This window comes from Mus caroli, unplaced genomic scaffold (genome assembly GCF_978045245.1).
Source record: "Mus caroli unplaced genomic scaffold, Mus_caroli_1 scaffold_15, whole genome shotgun sequence".
Classification (NCBI taxonomy): domain Eukaryota; kingdom Metazoa; phylum Chordata; class Mammalia; order Rodentia; family Muridae; genus Mus; species Mus caroli.
Window position 1 is genome coordinate 62,419,259 of NW_028227270.1, and position 16,590 is coordinate 62,435,848.

Here is a 16,590-nt window from a genome sequence, read left to right on the forward strand (position 1 = left end):
CATTATACGATCTCTGCAGTTCATCTAAAAATTTCATTTGAATTTTCTCGCTCCTTCACTTTGTTTGTTTATTTTAAAAGCAAGGTCTTTTTAGGTACTGGCTGCTCTGAGTAGAACTTGTTACATAGATTAGAATCATCTCAAACTCGAGGCAATGCCCCTGCCTCTGCCTGGCAAGCACCGTAACTACTATAGAAAGTCAGGAAAGGGCCTTGTGTGATGGACAGGGATGTCCTTGGGGAAAGCTGGAGTCGGTCACCCTGATAGGGAGGTGGAAGTTTTGTCTTTGCTTGGGTGACTTACGTTGAGAATGGCGTTTGCTGTCTTAGGGCCTCAGTTTCCCCCCAGTGTGAAATGGAACGGAGCCGGCTCCCGGCTTTCCTTAGTTATTTTTAAGCTCACGAGACCTGATTTCTCCATGCTGGTGTTCTGGATTTGCACTAATGGGGTCTCCCTGCTAGGAGACAAAACAGGAACTCTTTTGCTTCACATCCCTTTTCTTGACTTGAAATGATTTTGGCTTGGAAGGCACAGTGACCCTCAGCTCTCAGAGAAGGGGCTCCCTGCTGCTCACTCCACCATAGCATCTGTCACACAGCAGGGAGGCTCCTCCTTTAACATCACCTTTTTGAAAATGGAACAATCCTTGCTAGGGATGAACCAAGGCCCTTCTGTGGCTTGGCTTCAGTTTGAAAGGACCCTGAGTAGAAGCAAGGTATATGGGGTGGTGTGAGGGTTGGTCCAGCCTCAGAGTTGATGACCTGTCTCCTGGGCTGGCCAGGAATTTCTTTCTTTCTCAGCCTGTTCAGTCCTTGCTTTTCCAATTATTCTGTGGTCCCTGATTTGCCCAGAAGCATAATCAGAAACATTAAGTTCGTCATTATCTTCCAAAGTCCACAGCAGAAAAAAAAATAGCTGAGACAATTTCTTCTGAAATTGTAATGTGCCTACTCGAACGGCGGTTCTAATTTCCCGAAGCCTAGCTCTTTTTTTTTTTCCCCTGAAGAACTGTCTAGCTTTCCCCCCTTAAATTGAATTTTGTCATCAGAGAAACTGCTGATACCTATTGCCAGTGTCGTTATTTTTCTTTACATATTTTTGTCCGAGCTCTTGAGTATAAAAAGCTTTCCCCTTCCTTCCCTTCTAAGAGTTGAGTCTCAACTGCGTGAACAGACTGTGCAATTTTGCACAGGCTCCTGGCTCTGCCATGAAATGGAGCAGGCCACCCTTTGTCTCATTGTTCCTTCTTGCAAATGATGGATTTTCCCTGTGGCAAATAGACACGGGGAGAGGTCAAACAATTCTACGAAGTAAAAAGGGTTTTTAGGAGGTCTCCTGCTTCAACCCTGCCCACTGACAGAATTATATTCAGGCCATTCCACACGGAAAAGGGTATAATGTCTCTCTGCCTTTGTTTTTTCCTTCAAGAGGGTCTTGAATAAGTCTTAAATTTCAAGGCAAGTCAGTCAACAAGTTCAGAGGACTGAGCTATATGTAACATGCACTTTGAAGAACTAAGCAGACACAGCGAGGGAGGCTGGTGGACAAATAAGATCAGCGGTACTCACTGTGAAAATGGGGACCAAGTCATGTGGCAGGGATGCTGGGGGGGGGCACAGTGAGCAGGGTACAGTTTGTAAGAGAAAAGGTGGGAAGGGCTGGGATACGAATATGCGGTATGTAAATTAGACTTGCCTGCCAGTCACTTAGATTCCAATGCAGGACACAGAAGAGAAGCAACTGGCCCAACCACATGCTGTGCTCACCAACCCCTCGACACACACAGATGGGCACTGGTGATTTGTCTACACGAACTGTGACATAGCAGTTACTCCCAATTTACGCACAAGGGCACGGGGAGAGGGGTGATTGTAAGGTTTCTTGTGACCTCAGACCTCGTCTGAGGAGAAATGTACTCCTTTTTCAAATAGGCTTGGTTTTAATTTTGAATTATGCGTGCATCAGTGTGCATCAGTGTGCATCAGTGTGCGTGTATGGGCAAGTGAGCACAGATGCCTGCAGAGGTCAGACGCCATGGTCCGACCTGGAGCTGGAGTTCCAAGTGGTTGTGAGCTGGCTGATGTGGATGTGGGAACTGAAGGCTTGTCCTCTGTAAAAGCAATGCACACTCTCACACATGGAGCCTGGACTCCTGCCTCCAAACCTTTCTCTTTGTTTCTTCTTTTGTTTCTTTGTTTCTTTGTGTTTCTTTGCTTGCTCCTCCCTCCCTCCTTCCCCTCCCTCCCTCCCTCCTTCCCCTCCCTCCTTCCCCTCCCTCCCTCCCTCCCTCCTTCTTTCCCTCCCTCCCTCCCTCTTTCCCTCCCTCCCTCCCTCTTTCCCTCCCTCCCTCCCTCTCTTCTTTCCTTCTCTCTCTCCCTCTTTTCTTTTTTCTTCTCTCTCTCTCTTTCTTTCTTTCTTTCTTTCTTTCTTTCTTTCTTTCTTTCTTTCTTTCTTTACTGCAGGTCTTTTTCTGAGGCTGCCTGGTCACACAGATCTGCCTGCCTATATCTCCAAGGCGCTGGGATTAAAGGTGTGAGCCACCATTGCCCAGTTGAGGTTCTTTTCTTTTGCCCTTTCCTTTCCTTTTTCCAAAGCTGCATAGATAGTCAAAGGAGCTACCTTTTGATACACATTATCTATACAACTTCGGGCTATCCACCATCATGACCCACTTATTCCTCTGTGGACGAAGGAGGTTCCCTTAAGTTGCTTAGACATTAGAAATTTGAGTGTGAAATTCTCACAAAGCTTATTTTAGGGTTATGGCTGTTTTGCCTGTGTGTATATATGCCTACCATGTGTGTCTGGTGCCTACAGAAGGCAGAAGAAGGCATCAGATCCTTTGGAACTGGAGTTATAGACAGTTGCAAGCTGCCATGTGGGTACTGAGAATTGAATCCAGGTGCCCTGGAAGAGTAGCCAATGCTCTTAACTGCTGAGCCATCTATCCAGGTCCCCTGTTCCCCTTGAAGACCATGAGAAGCAGGCTGTGTGGTTAGAGCCTTGGGACTCTCTTTATGGGTGGTCCTCTTCAGCTGAATGAGAGTGAGCTGGGTCCATTTGCTCTCTGTGGAATCACAGATACATTGTTTCCTGCCAGACTCCCTGAAGGGACACCCTTTCTAGAGAGCCGGGGCCTTTGTCCAGTCCTCATAATAAGTAAATACCCACACTTGGCGCCTCTGGTACCTCTGTCCTTGTTACAGATGGCTTAGCATTGACATTAAGCTGTTTATTACAAAGCAATGATTTTAAAAACAAAATGTCATTTTTTTTTCAAAAACTAGGTCACAGCATATCAAGTCTGCTATCGTGTTATTTAATCTGCAGATATTAACGTCCATTTATTCTTCAGCATCCCCCAGGGAGTCTGCAATGAGGAGGGTTGTTTCACAGCCTGAGATGTGTGTTTCACGAGCTTTGCTTTATTAAATTGGAGTGGAACCCATCATTTCTTCTTCTAATAGATGTTTGAACAACACACCATATATTCGCACTCCCCCTCAAAGTGTCTCTTTGAGGCACCTAAGCAGACAGGGAAAAATCAAATTCATGGATCGTCTTAATCTCGCCACACAAACTGCTACTTACAGTTCATATGGATGGAGTCATTCCTCAGTCACAGGTAGTGGCCCTGACTCAGGATCTTTTTTTCTCTTTTTTTTTGGGGGGGGGGTTGTTGGGGTGAGATGGCTGCTGCTGACTTAATAATTTTCTTCATGTGATATATATATATATATATAGTAACTGTTTTCATGGTGCAGTTCTGTGGGACTAGGAACATTCACGTTATTGTATAACCACGATGCCCACCCATCTCCACAGCACTTTCCTTTCGTAAGCTGGAACTTGTCCCTATTAAACGCCTCTGCACCCCTCCTTCCTCAGCCCCTGGAAACTACTCTTCTGTCTACAAACTCCATGGCCCACACGGTGGTTCTCATTTTGGTCCTGGCTTCTTTCACCCACCTGTCCCCAGGGCCCATCTTGTCCTCTGAGAGGATGTCCTTCCTCTCTGAGACTGGATAACAACCTGCTGTACACTGCTCCTGCCTGTTTGCTGTTGCTGTGATGAACACAACGACCAAAAGCAGCTCGGAGAGGAAAGGGTTAATTCGATCTTGCAGCCAAGGCAGGAACTCAAGGTAGAGGCTTGAAGCAGTCACCAGGGGAGAATACTGCCTGCTGGTGTGTGCTCCCTTGGTCACTCTTAGCTAGTTTTCTTACACAACTCAGACTCTCCTGCCTAGGGATGGTGCTGCCCACAGTGGGCTGGGCCCTCCCACATCAATCGTTAATCAAGGGACTCCCTTACAGACATGACCACAGGCCAGCCCTATGCAAGCAGTTCCTCAGTTGAGGGTCCTTCCTTCTAGGCGAGTCAAAGTTGTTTCAAGTTGGCAAAAACCAAGCAGGACACTGGTCACATGACAACTATATCTTTGATTCTTAAGGAATCTCTATGCTGCTTTTTTTAGTGATCACATGGTTTTATTGAATCTATCTATAATTATTTATAATGCTAAAATTTAATGGTATATAATTTATTATGTATTCAAATATTTTACAGACTAAGTTCCTTTGTTTAATATGTTCTTTGTATGTTTCTTTTTGACTCATGACATTAAGTCTTCTTTGGAGACATCCCTGACATTCCTTCCCCCAATATTCAGTATCTTAACTGTAAGGAAATTCTGCCAACATGGTCTTCAAAATATACCCAGAATCCAGGCCTGGGAGGTGGCTCAGGGGACACCAGGCTTGCTGTGACAGGAGTTCAGACCCCCAGTGTCACCTAAAAGCCAAGTAGGCACTGCAGATGTGTAATCCCATCACGTGGGAGGCAAAGTCCAGGGATCTCTGGGGGTGAGCTGGCAGGACACTCTGCCTCAATACATAAAATGGAGAGCCATTGAGAATGACACTCAGTGTCAATTGCAGGCCAGCACCCAGTACCTAGACAGACATGTACATTCACACACATGCAAACAAGCACACACATACATATATATGCATACATATATAAGAATAATTATATATATATATTTTTTTTTGAGACAGGGTTTTTCTGTATAACCCTGGCTGTCCTGGAACTCACTTTGTAGACCAGGCTGGCCTCGAACTCAGAAATCCTCCTGCCTCTGTCTCCCAAGTGCTGGGATTAAAGGCGTGTGCCACCACCGCCCAGTTTATATGTATAATTTTTGATATCTTCATTTCTCCTTTCCCTTAATCTTTGATTCATGTCTGGAAAGCAAATGCCAGCTTTTGAGACCGCATGATCTCCACCCTTATGTCCGTCAGTGCGCAGCCCCGTTCCTACTTGTTGGCTTTGGAAATATGTCCTTCCCACAGCAGCCAGAACATGCTTTCTAAATTTTATCCCAAGGCACCTTTCTGCTCCAACCCTCTTAAGGTTTCTCTGGCCTTCTAAAACCTAGAGACCTTGCCGTGATGGCGAAGTCTTCAGGATCTTGGCCTTCCTCCTGCCCATCCCTCCCACCCTGTCAGTCATCCCTTGTCTCTCAGTCATTTTTGTTTCATTGAGACTTTTTTTTTTTTTTTTTGGTTTTTTGAGACAGGGTTTCTCTGTATAGCCCTGGCTGTCCTGGAACTCACTTTGTAGACCAGGCTGGCCTCGAATGGGAGCATGCCTTTAATCCCAGCACTAGGGAGGCAGAGGCAGGTGGATTTCTGAGACTTTTTTTTTTTAATTATTCATTTTCTTCTTCCCCGAGTCCTATTTTGTAAATAGAAAGAAAATACCAATTTTGGGGCCTTCATAGTCTCCACTCTCAAAATGGCCTTCTCAGGTGTAAAATCTATGGTGTTTTCTTCATTGCAAATTATGCTATGACGTGCCTCTTTGTGCACCGTGTAAAGTGGTACTTGGTTAGACACACGTATTTGGGATTAGTGTTTCCTTAGGATGATGGTGGAGGGGCAGGGCGGGGTCTAGCTTTTCTGTGTGTGGCAGGCCCAGTGTTCCCAGAGTCCTTCGGCGAGCCAGCTGAGTACCAGGTCCCTGCTTTTGCTTTTCTGGCTAAAGTTGAAGCTGATCAAGAGCAGAGCATGAGTGAAGGGGAGACAGGGTCAATGGGTGACAGACCTGGGAGAATAAAGGGACTGCCCTTTCCCAGCTGGGAGACCTCAGTCAAGTTCTTTAGGCCTCTGGATTTCTATGTCATAGTTGGACAAGGAAGCCTCAGGTGTTGCGGTCAGGATTCGCCATGTTGGATGATGGCTGTGTAGTAGGTATGTGGGAAATACTTAATCTTCTGGTCCCCTTGTTTTAGGCAGGCAGATGGTATCTGCCTTCTGCAGACTGAGGGGAATGTGGGTGCACTGCTAAGGTCTAATCAGATCATGGCGCTTGCTCTTGGGGATGTGAGTTTGGGTAAAGTCCGACAGGCTTCCTCCTCATACCCCTGTCTTCTGGATGATAATCTTGATTCAAATTCCAAAATGGTGAGGAAGCCTCACAACACGGGCCCTCAGACAGGATGTGAGGTTAGTGTGCCAGAGCTCACTGAGCCCCAGGCTCTGCGTGGTTGGTACCAACACACAGGGCATGGTCAATCCACCCTCGCTGCCAGACCTGCTAAAATAAGCAAGTTTAACCTCAGATGAGGCAGGTTTTTCTCCTCTTTTTTCACATCTTCTGGGACCCTTTAAGTGAGAATCCGTCAGTGTGAGGAACACAGTTTCCACCTGTGATACCTGAGGAAGGGTCAGCTGGGAAACCTGCCTCATCTAGGAAGAGGGGGATTTTTGGAGGCCTCAGGTGAGGGGCGCAGGAAGGAGAGGAGTTTAAAAGGATCACAGAGATTGCATCTTTATGCTGGTATAACAGTGCATGAATTTAGAGACAAATATGGGTCTTGAGACTTCAAGTAAAAGTTTTGTTTTGTTTTGTTTTAGCAAGAACTCTTTGCTTGAAATGTTTACTACAATTTTAAGTGTTAGAAACCAAACTAAAGCTGGCTGAAAGGAAAAAGGAGAAAACAAGGAATGTTTACAAGTGTTCCAGACTGCTCCCCTACTCCCCACCCTGGGCCATGCTCAGCATCTCTTCCACAAATGGCAGCGAAGCCCGCTGACTGTGGCGCCATCTTAGCATCGTTAGTGGGAACAGAATGATCATTTTTGGGGGGAGGGCAGTTCTAACAGGTCTTACAATTGAACCCCAGGCTTATGTAGAACATAAGACTGACAAAAAGCTAACCAATAAATCCAACCCAACCCAACACAACACAACACAACCAAACCACTTCCCTGAGCACCCCGGAGTCCTTAGCTTTAGTGTCTCTTGGTAGCTTGTGTTTCTTATATAAAGTGGCACAAAGCTTATAGGCATATCCTCTATACCTCCACCACCTACAGATTGTTTTAAACTGCCTAAGTCAGTTTAAATGCTCTGTGTAAGTCAACGTCTTCCATTGTTTACAAAGTAACAATGTACAGGATAAGTTCATAGACAAGGGGCCCTGAATCCCAGGAACCACAAGACTTGAAGTCACCAGTGCTGCAGGAGTGCTGGAGAACCGGAGAATCTGTGGGATGATGGGGTACCTGTGTGGTACACAGTTCATGTGAATTCAGTGTCACATTTTGTATGCAAATTTGGGTTTTCCTTCTTTGGGAAATAAAGTGTTCCCTCCCCCCACCTAGGTTTTATTTTCTTTTTGAGGGACTGGAGAAATGGCTCATCATTAGGTAACAGCAGCTGTACTTGCAGAGGACCCAGGTTTGGTTCTCAGCACCCACACAATGGTGCCCAACAGTCCTTAACTCCAGTCAGAGGATCTGATGCCCTCCTCTGGCCTCCTTGGGTACTGCACAAGTGGTAAATAGCTACACAGGCAAACACCCATGGATATTAAACGAGCACATAGTATTTTCATCATAATTCTTCTCTCTCTTCCTCTAACTCCTCCCATGCCTCCACAAGGCCCCTCTCAAATTCATATCTTCTATAATTCTCTCTCTCTCTCTCTCTCTCTCTCTCTCTCTCTCTCTCTCTCACACACACACACACACACACACACACACACACACACACTTACTGAACCAAATTAGTGTTGACTATATATATGTACTTGAGTACAGCACATGTTTCCTTTAGGAATTTGTGTTCACAGATGCAGATCCTACAGAAATGGGGCTCAGCTGGGCTCATGTGTCTAGGTTTAGAAGCACCTGTGTCCTGAGTCCTGGGGCTGGGGGAGAGGGGAAGGAAGATCCCCAGGGAAATTCAAGATGTATTTAGCTCAAGTAAAAGAATTCTGGGCAGCAAGCATTGTGCGCCCCTGTGTGTCTATTCTGCACGGCTGTTTACTTACCTAACAATTTCCTCTGTGACAAGAAAGGTGTGCCACAAAAGGCGTGCGTGCCACGAAAACGGGCCCTTGTAGGACTATAATTGTAATGTATCACCCAGCACAATTCTCTCCCACCACTGTACACACCACAAATGGAGGAATTGAACACAACTATTGAATTTGAGTTCAATAAAAGATTTGTACCACTTGAATTACACCTCTACACAGAAGACAGGTTAGGCTAACCTAATGACTGTTGGATTCAATATCATAGGCCATCACCCTGGGAATTCATCAGAAGCTGGTCATCATTTCTAAATGCAGTCAACTTCCAATTATCCATGATAATAGAAGACCACAGCATACGGAGACTCTAAATACAGTTTTAGTTTGGCTTAAGGAGCGGCCATGATTTGTTTTTTTTTTTTTTCCCACCTGAGTTATTTGTCTTGTTCGGCTTACAGACCTCTAAAGGCACTCAGAGTTATTCGGGGCGGGCACTGCCTTTCTGTCTTCTCCTCCTTTTCAGGATGTGAAGTGTATTTTACTTCATTTCTGGATTTTAAAAACCATTAACTTTGAACTTGCAAAACGCAGGAACAGAGGATCTCCTTACCTGCCTTGCTGAGTTCACTTTAATGTTACCATCATAGGTAACGGTAGATGGACCAACATTCATACAGTATCAAGGCTATGCAATCTCAGGAGTTTCTCTCTGTTTCCATATCCACCAGTTGCTGTCTACCTGTAGCGCTCTCTCTCTCTCTCTCTCTCTCTCTCTCTCTCTCCCCACCTTCTCAGATATATATCCCATTGTAGATGGTTGTGAGCCACCATGTTTGCTGGGAATTGAACTCAGGACCTCAGGAAGAGCAGTCAGTGCTCTTAACCTCTGAGCCATCTCTCCAGCTCCCGGATTGCCATTACATAGTGTCAGCCCTGCCTCTTCCTAAGCACAAGAGTCAAATCGTTCCTCTCTACCTGCTGGTCGTCTAGTCTAAGGAGCCAAAGGTAACCAGAAAGTAGTCATAACTCTTGTGTTTTTACTGGGAAAGGGGATTTGGCATTTGGCATAGGATCTCATTGTATAACTGAGTATGGTCTTGAACTCTGATCCTCTTGTCTCAGCTTTCCCACTGCTGGGATTACAAGCATGTGACACAGTGTTCAGGTCTCTGCATGCTTTTCTTCTCCCATACCTACTTCCCTGCTTTCCTCAGAGCATGCTCTCACTGGCCACTTCCTCATGAATCGCTGTGTCAGGCTCTGCCTCTAGAGAACCAACTTAAGATAATACTGATCCGTCATTTCTATTCGACAACCATCATTTCCCTGAGCAGAGTGACTTCCGACGGCTACATGGTATCATAGAGCTGGAGTTTATCGAGCCAGTCTGCAGCTTCCAGACATTTAGGCGGTTCCTACTGCTGATCGAGCTTTGTAAACATTCTTAATTGCATTTTAGGTTACATTCCTATAGGGAGAAATCACAAAGCCAAAGGTTACAAACATTTTATGGCTCTTAATGAAACTGTCAAGGATCTGAGCTCTTGCTGGGTTGTACCGAGGAAGCCCACGGCAGCACGGGAGAGCATCTCTTCTTTGTGTTGTCAGCCAGGGCATTAGAACTTTCTAAACTCTGAAAACTTGATAGATTACTTATTGTTTTAATTGTTTATTACAGTTGCTAGGCAACTGTCACATTTATAGTTTGGCCATTTATATTTCTTTGGTAAGTTACCTTTTCGGGGCATTTGGCTGTTTTCACATTGATGTATTCTTTCTCCCATCAATTTGTTTGAGTTGACTCAAGGCACATAGAACTTTCAGCGTGGAAGCAGAGTATACGGGGGTCCTGTATAGTGAGTAGAATTCTGAATACCAGTGCATGGCCCTCTCCTATCCCTCTGAAGAAATGGAGCCAAGCATACCAGGGGAGATAACAGCTTTAACTGAGTCCAGGCTTCTGACTCTCAAAATAGTTCTTCCCTGCACTGTAACCAAAAGTGGGGCAGCTGAAAGACATGGCCCAGCTTAGATGCACCGAATGCACCAACTGAGAAAATGTAATGTATGTACACCATGGGACAGGAAGCTGAATGAAGTTAGGGCACTTGCAAGCAAATGAATGAAACTGGAGATTATTGCATTAATCCAGACTCAGCAACAAGCCAGACTCAGGAACGCACACGTCACATGCATTCCATCATCTGCAGAATCTAGACTTCAGGGGTGTGGTGATTGGTGTCAACTTGACAGGGTCTAGGTTATCCCATGAGATGGACCTCTAGGCATAGCTTTAGGGGCATTATCTTGAGTATATTAATCAGGATGGTAGGATCTGTCCATTGTGGGCAGCACCATTCCCTGGCTGGATCCTGGACAGTATAATGGAACTGAGCAGCAGGGTGCATCCACACACCCCCGCCCCCACTCTCTGCTTTACTGCTGATGCAATGCTCCTGACTCTGTGACTTCCTCTCTAGTGACAGACGCCGGACCTCGAATGAATGGAAATAAAGCCATCCCCTTTAAGTTGCTTTTGTTGGAGTGCTTTTTGTTTTTTGTTTGTTTGTTTTTTTTTAATCACAGTAAGAGAAAAACAAAAACAAGGTGGGTCTAAACTAAGAGGAAAAAAAAAAGACACGAGGGTGGAGAAGATGTAACAAAATGGCTGCCAGCATTGCCCAAGCAGCACTGGCAAGAGGCATGGGGTTCCCTTTCATTCTGAGGATACTTAGCAGACAAAAAGTGTGTCCCGATCAGGACAAGCTCTTTCGAAGTTCACAGAGTGTGCCCCAAATGAAAGATCTGAGTTCCAGATGTGCCCCATCCTCAATCTAGAACCAGCATCTAAATTACAGACCCACTCTTACAGAGCTGCCGGGAGAACTCAAACCAGCACTGGAAACTGCATCATCACTGCCAGTCGCGCCCTGGCCCAGCCACACTCAGTCCCCAGGGATTTTCTCACCGCACCCCTTGTTTTCAAAACTCTGAATATTCAGTTCTCTTTTGTAACGTGATCATTTTATCCTTCACTTTCCCGTGTTGTCTCGTGGGTTTTATAGCTGTCATTTTAATTCTCTGCATAATATTCCTTTGTTGGGCAGATGCTAAATTCTTGGATCTAGTCTTCTCTCACTGAAGATGTTGGGAGAATTTCTAGGGACCCCCTGCTGTCTCCCCTGCAATTCTCCCTGGATGGATAATTCCATTCTCACTTCACGCTTTGAGTGAAATGGTACAGATTTAACTTGCAAATTGCCTGAGGATATCTTTCGTAGTTGTAGGCATCTTTAAATTATGTGAACGTGCGTGTAACCAGACAAGTTCTTCCTAACATTTTGACCTTAAATCGAACTAACAGGGACACTTGTGTAAGTGGTTTAAAACCTGTCCCCTGGGCCTCCGTGTCTCTGTCCATCCAGGGATGAGCTGGACTGCCACACAAGCTTGAAAAGCATTAAATAAGAACAGCATGGACAGTCCCGCATCCTGCACAGTGCTTCCAAGGCTCTGTGATCTTTGTATAGCTCTCCATGTTTCCCAAGGTCACCGGAAGAAGACACGGTGCTACCATTCCACCATAGAGAGAAACGAACCTGCAGGATGGCAACTCAAGTTGTCTGAGTCCATGGATAGTAGGAAACAAGTTCTGTGAGAACCCCACACTGATAATTTGTATCTTCCCACAGGTCTTACAAGGCTATCCCAGCTGATTTTGCCCTGAAACATCTTTCCTGAATATATAAGTAACTCCTATAACACAACAACAAAATAGTAATTTGAGTAAAAACACAAGCAGACATTTCTCCAGATAATATATACAAATAGCCGGCGAACGTAAAAATGCCTGGCGCCACCAATTATCATAGAAACAAACACGAAAACCATAATGAAAAATCACCTCATGGATGGCTGCTCTCAACAGAACAGTAACCTACAAGGACTGGTGGGCTGCAGAGACACAGGGAGATGGTGGGCGTGCAGAAGGGAGTTTGGTTTCTCTCAGTCTTGGGATGCTTGAAGACCTGGGGCTCTCTCAGGATGTTGTCTCTCAGGAGCTGGCCAGGCTCTCTCCTCTTGGCACCAGGAGTCTCCAAGTCCCTATGTGTGAACCAGTGTATATACAAATTGCAATTCTTCTTAAGGCAGCCATCTGGCATTGACTCTGAGAAGGAAGGAAGCCCTTCGCTCTTGTCTCGGGGGCCTGATCATGTACACAGAGGCTGGTGTGAGGATGTGGCTGCCTTTCTCCTCTTGAAATGAATACAAAGAAACAAAGAAAAGGGATCTGGATGGTTTTTCTGAGGGAAAAAGGAAAAGCAGGTTCCCATGTTAGTCAGCCGCAGAGTTACAATGTCTTCATTGCCCATCTCAGGTTGTCCTGTAAGGGGAAGGAGCATCCAGGCATAGACCCCGGGCCTGAGGGATAATGCTGTTTTGAGTTCTGACATTTTACAACATTGAGCAGGACGTTTAGCCCCTCCAAACCTCAGGGCCCTCACTCAGAAGGGGGCGATGGCGCCTCCTCTACCTGAGTTTAGGTGAGGGACTTTGCATCCATCAGGGAACTCTCAGACAGCTTGTATTACGTGTGAGGCAGTTCTAAGGACTGTACAAAAGTGCACTTGTTTAACCCTCTGCGTGACCCCGTGACACAGGCTGTTTCAGACAATTTATGCTATTTTAGCTTCTCCAAGATGGCCATGCTTCTGACATCCAACAGTGACTGTTTGAACCTTTGGGGAATTGGAGGGCAGAACATTCCAGAAACAAGGGTATTAGAATTTATTGGGATCCTGCTGCAGCACAGAAGAGTCCAATCAAGATGAAGTTTTGCCTTGCCCCAGCACCACAGATAGGCTGAGAGTTCTCTGTTGAAATATGCTTGGTAAAGATAGGGTATGTCTGACTCAGTCCCTGATGAGTTCCCAGCAGCAGTTGGTAGGACACAAAGAAGCAACTTTGTAGCCCATGGTCTAATAGGTGAAGAGTCTGAGGTTCCCTTCCCCAAAGCAGCCTGGGTCTTTCCTATCCAGGGATCTCCCAGGATCTCTGGCCTCCTTGTTAGCTGCCCAGAGGGAACAGAGACTGTGGGCTGAGAAGCAGCCTCACACCATTTCAACAGAAACCTTGCTTGAGTTATCGCTATTACAGGTGAGAGATTCCCAGGACTCCTGGGAGAGGACCAGGTATGCTGTCCCATAAGCGTGTCTTAGTAAGGGTTTCTATTCCTGTACAAACATCATGACCAAGAAGCAAGTTGGGAAGAAAGGGTTTATTCAGCTTACACTTCCACATTGCTGTTCATCACTAAAGGAAGTCGGGACTGGAACTCAAGCAGGTTAGAAAGCAGGAGCTGATGCAGAGAGCCATGGAGGGAAGTTACTTACTGGCGTGCTTCCCATGGCTTGCTCGGCTTGTCCTCTTATAGAAGCCAAGACTACCAGACCAGGGATAGCACCACCCACAATGGGACCTCCCCCCTTGATCACCAACTGAGAAAATGCCTTACAGCTGGATCTCATGGAGACACTTCCCCAACTGAAGCTCCTTTCTCTGTGATAACTCCAGCCTGTGTCAAGTTGACACACAAAACCAACTGGTACAAAGTGAAACCCTGTTTTACTTTTCCATGATCTTCATGGAGTGTGAATCCCCTGAAGTCCTCTGAAGTCCTCTGACACTACTGTGCTTTGGGAGTCTCAGCTGCTAAAGACTTGAGTTGCACACAGTCACCCAAAACAACTGGATCCCTTGCACAGTAGGCCATATACTCCTCAGGAACAGACACACATGTGCACATGCACATTCACACATACCATACACACACACACACACTGAGAGAGAGAGAGACAGAAAGAGAGATACACATATATACGTATACATATGCATATGAGTTAGTAAAAGTTTATGACTTCTCACAATGCTGTTGATAAGCTGAGGGGTCTGAGGGAAGCAGCACGTCACAGCGAGAGAGAGATGACACTGATGTAGTTGAGCACTGTGGCAGCTTATAGTGGGAGCTGTCACATGAGGTGGTTCTTGGTTCAAACCCTGGCTCTTTTGTTTTTTGGTTTTGGACCTGGTGCCTTGGGACGAGCGATGATGTTACAGTTTGGATGTGATTTGTCTCCCCAGAGGTCTTTGTGCTGGAAGCCTGGTATCCACTGTAGCAATTTTGGGAGAGAGTACAACTTTAAGAGTCAGGGCCTATTGAGAGGTGGTACTGGCTGGTTTTGTGTGTCAACTTGACACAGCTGGAGTTATCACAGAGAAAGGAGCCTCCCTTGAGGAAATGCCTCCGTGAGATCCAGCTGTAAGGCATTTTCTCAATTAGTGATCAAGGGTGGAAGGGTCTATTGTGGGTGGTGCCATCCCTGGGCTGGTGGTCCTGGGTTCTATAAGAAAGCAAGCTGAGTAAGCCAGAGGAAGCAAGCCAGTAAATAACATCCCTCCATGACCTCTGCATCAGCTCCTGCCTCCAAGTTCCTACTCTGTGTGTGTTCCTGTCCTGACTTCCTTTGGTGATGAACAGCAATGTGGAAGTGTAAGCTGAATAAACCCTTTCCTCCCCAACTTGCTTCTTGGCCATGATGTTTGTGCAGGAATAGACTAAGACAGAGGCCTACTGGGGGTGTGTGTGTCCACAAAGTCCCTTTTCCACTCTTGAGGATGAATGGCATTGGCATGTTTGTGGAGTTTGTTCTTAAGAGACCTGACTATCAGCAGTAAGGCCGACCTCTGCACATGGCCCTTCTGCACTTGCGGACGTCCCAGTCTACCTGTCTGCCATATTTTGACATCGTTGGGTCCTCACCAGAGGTCAAACAGATGTGGACCCTCAATCTTGGGCTTTCAGCCTCCAAAACAGAATTAAAGAAACTTATTTTCTTTATGAGATACCCAATCTCAGGTAGCATTGGCTAATACAGTGGTTACTTACAACTCAGCACTCAATGTTTTTATCTGATCAGAGGGACTTACCAACATGCCTGCTTAGGGTGACATCAGATAAGGTGGGGGTTGCTTTGATGGGGGTGCATGCTCACACATTGTGCATCAACTTTATTTTTCCATGATCTTCATGGAGTGTGAGTTCCCTGAAGTCCTCTGACACTATTGTGCTTTGGGAGTCTCAGCTGCTAAAGACTTGAGTTGCACACAGTCACCCAAAACAACTGGATCCCTTGCACAGTAGGCCATATACTCCACAGGAACAGACACACATGTGCACATGCACATTCACACATACTACACACACACACATACATACATACACACACACGCACACACCATAGTATCAGTTGTCGGTACTGATCGTCAGGGTCATTTTTATCTTTGATTAGGACTTTGGCTCCCTCTTCATTGACCCTGGGTAGTTGATTGACTGTTCGAGCTCTGGTGTTTATTCGCTTCTCTTTGTGATATATATACACGTTTGCTTAAGATTAGTTGCTTCTGAGATAGGTCACCCATTCACTGGGGCTCTGAAGAGGGGGAAGAAAACAGGAAGGCACGTGAGTGTGTGTGTGTGTGTGTGGGGGGGGGAATGGCTGCCAGGGACGTGGGAGATGAAGTGAACCCGTCTCTGCTGCATACGTGGAATCAATGGGTGAGATCAATGTGTTCATATGTAAGTTACAGGCCCCGCTTGGTGAGCTGTTTTCCATGATGACAAGAAATGCATCAATTGCCTTCCTGTTCTTCTCAGGGAAGGATTGACTACAGTGTTATGTTTATGACAGACTGGCCCAGAAGTGCAAGGTCACAGCTCTCTCATGGCCCTGTCCTCTACTCAAGAGGTTTGGGGATCCTAAAATCTCTAACACAAACCTGGGAGCTTCCTTGCTTCTCAGAAATGAAAGAAATAATAATAATAATAATAATAGTAATAAAAAACCACGGAACCTTGAGCCTTTGCTCACTCAGTTGCCATTGGCTGTTTACCTACTATGTGCAGAGCTTTGAGCATACATTCCCTCAATTAAATCAGCATTTCTTGTGTACCTACTATGTGCACGTGGTTTTGCAAAGTGCTACGGACTCAGTAGTAAGTAGAATCGACCTGGATGAGGCTGCACCTTCATTCTCCTGAGCGTGTCTGGTGAAAGATGGGTAGGAAGTAGTTCTGAGGGCCTTGGGGTTGTGGGGACCAGGGAAGCTGTGTCTGAGGACTTGGGGGTGATGATGTGGCCTGTCGGAAGATGTGGGTGATCCTAACAGAAGGCAGGAATCTGGTAGGGGCAAGGGGAAGCCCCTG